Raw genomic sequence first — 2,619 nt, 5'->3', positions numbered from 1 at the left:
CTCGAAATTAGGCTGAAGTGAGTTGAAAATAAAAAAGTAACAATAAGGAGAGACCTCAAGCAAGGACAATTCTTTTAAGAAGTTTGGCCACACAAGAGAGAACATAAATAGTGTGGGATTTGTAAAGGGGTTTGGATTCAAGAGGTTTCCTCCACTTCCAAAGGCTGGAGATCCTAAAGCATAAGATGAAATGGAATTGTTTAGGATGAACCTTCCAATGCCTGTCCCAAACTCAAAGGGCTTGGATGCACAAAGATAGATAGGTACTGTCTGAGAATCTCTTAAAAGGCCCAAAGATCACAGCCTCAGTGGTGTGCCCGGTAGATATTTATATTTTGGTTTGTAATGGTCTCACTCTTACAACTCTGGGCTATCAAGAGGTTAACTCTGGATAAATCTTTCCTCATCAAATGGCTAATGTAATATTAGTTTTATTTATCAAATCAAAGAAGAGCTTTCCTGGGTGATATAAACTAAAAAGACAGAAATTAAATTTAGCCTAATATTTTAATAGAAAAATAGATCAAATAGAAAAAAAAAATAATAACCATCCCTGCTGAAGCAATCTTGCTCATTTTATTCTTCTATTTTTCATTGTTTGGGGATAAAAATAGTTTACCACTTTTTTGTTAAAAGATGTGGCAATTCCAGGTGCTTTGGGGAAAAGAAGAAAGTGGTCTGGGGCTAGGACCCTATATTATACCTGTAATAGAGTATAGACTATATTTTAGTATGTTTTGAAGGTAAAAAGCAAAATCTACTTAAAAATTGCCAGCAATCTCTGCATTCTAGACTAGAAATAGGAATTAACTTTCTGGCAGACTATCCTTTATTCTAGAAAGAGCTATTCTCTGTAGATTCCTAGGTTGAAAGAAAACTTCCTGGGAAAAGGAGAAGTATCTGCACAGATAATACTGTTCTTATCCTGGTTTCTTATTTGGATTGGCCAAGTAAACATATATTTATTTGCTCAAGATGTCCCTAAGTGTTAGATTAAGATTGGGATGGGCACTAACTATGTAGACTGGTATGTAGAATAGTGTGACCCTCGGACCACTCACAATAGCCTAAAAATACATAATCCTGAATGCCACTCTAGACTTATTAGATTAGAATCATTGTAGATGGGTCACAAATATGAATATTTAACAAACTTTCTTATCAGTGGTATTATCCTAAATGTTAAACCTGGCTCTTGTGTATATGTGTGAGGGGCGAGAAGGGAGGGAGAAGCCCTAGTTTATAGCGTTTACCAATTCTTCTCCACTCTAAACAGAGAAATTAGAATAATAGTAGTAATTTTTAAAAGCCTGGTGGCAATAAAGGGGGAATTTGGTGACTATTTTCATTTCTTTATCCAGGACTATTTTCACTGTTCTATAGTTCAAGCTTGCAGCTGACATTTATATTTAGCAAGCTCTGCTTTCCCCTTGCCTCCTCTCTTCTCAGAAAACAGACACATCTTTCTGTTTGATAGTTGCTGTCTGTCACACCTCTCCTCCTCCCCTTCTTCCCTTCTGCCTTCAGGCAGTCCCTGTCTTTACAGGGTATCTAGCCCTTCCCCCTCTAGCTCTAGGTAGATGCCTACTCCTTTCCATGTTATATTTGTAGCTTTGTTTTGAATATAACCAACAAAGCTGAGATTTCTAGGGCTGCTTAGCTACTCTCCCTTCTTAAAATAATATTTGCCTAGAGAGGGGCAATAAAAAAAACAGGAAACTTAAAGAACTGTTCAGACAGTTCTTTAAGAGAAGGGAGGTTGCTGCCTTTGACTGGAGGCTCATTAGCTCTTATCTCTTCACTCTAGAGAGAAGTCACTGAAAAATTTCCGCCCCCACCACAGAGTCAGACACATTGCTCCCTTCAACCTAAGAGTGACCTCAGAACTGAGGTGCAATCCTATCGCCCACCTCATCACCCTGTCACCTGATAATGCATCCCTGTCATATTCTTCTCAATAAACCTTATAATGTCTGCTCTTCTCAACACCTGGGGCCTAACCCCTGAGCAATGATCTCAAAAGATGACCCTGAAGTTCCTTTCATCTGTTACAGGATTAACATTATACATCAGTGTCCTTTTCTTTTCCCAGTAGGTTATGAGTTTGTGGTCAGAGAGCCCAGTAGTGGGAGGAGTTAAAGATCTGAACTGTTTATCCTGACTCATCCTGCTGTGGGATTTTAACGAAAGAGCTTAACAGTTCAGCCTTCAATTTTTCCAGCTATGAAAGACAAATAGTAACATAATAAAAGCTCCCTCCTACCATGTGTACACGCTTATTTCATAGGTATTTTTAAAGGATAAGTAGGGATAAAAGTTTTGTTAGTTCAGGATTAATCCTTTGGTTGACTTGAGAACAAAGTTGAGAATTGTTTAGTATGCCATGTAAAGGTTTAACATTTTCAGAGAGCTCTATTTAAGTGTTTTGTATGAGTCATCCTACTCATTCTCACTAACAACCCTGTGTGGGTTTGACAGATGAGAAAACAGGTTCAGAGGACTTGAGGTAGTATGGGAAGAGCTGGAATTCAAATTCAGGTGAATTGGCTGTTTTTAATGACTCTTAGCTCTATGTCTCAGACATAAAATTCTTTATCAAGATCTTTCTCTTGAACTCCA

The sequence above is a fragment of the Pteropus vampyrus genome, unplaced genomic scaffold (genome assembly GCF_000151845.1).
Source record: "Pteropus vampyrus isolate Shadow unplaced genomic scaffold, Pvam_2.0 Scaffold1, whole genome shotgun sequence".
In the NCBI taxonomy this organism is placed as follows: domain Eukaryota; kingdom Metazoa; phylum Chordata; class Mammalia; order Chiroptera; family Pteropodidae; genus Pteropus; species Pteropus vampyrus.
This window is presented reverse-complemented; position numbering follows the sequence as displayed.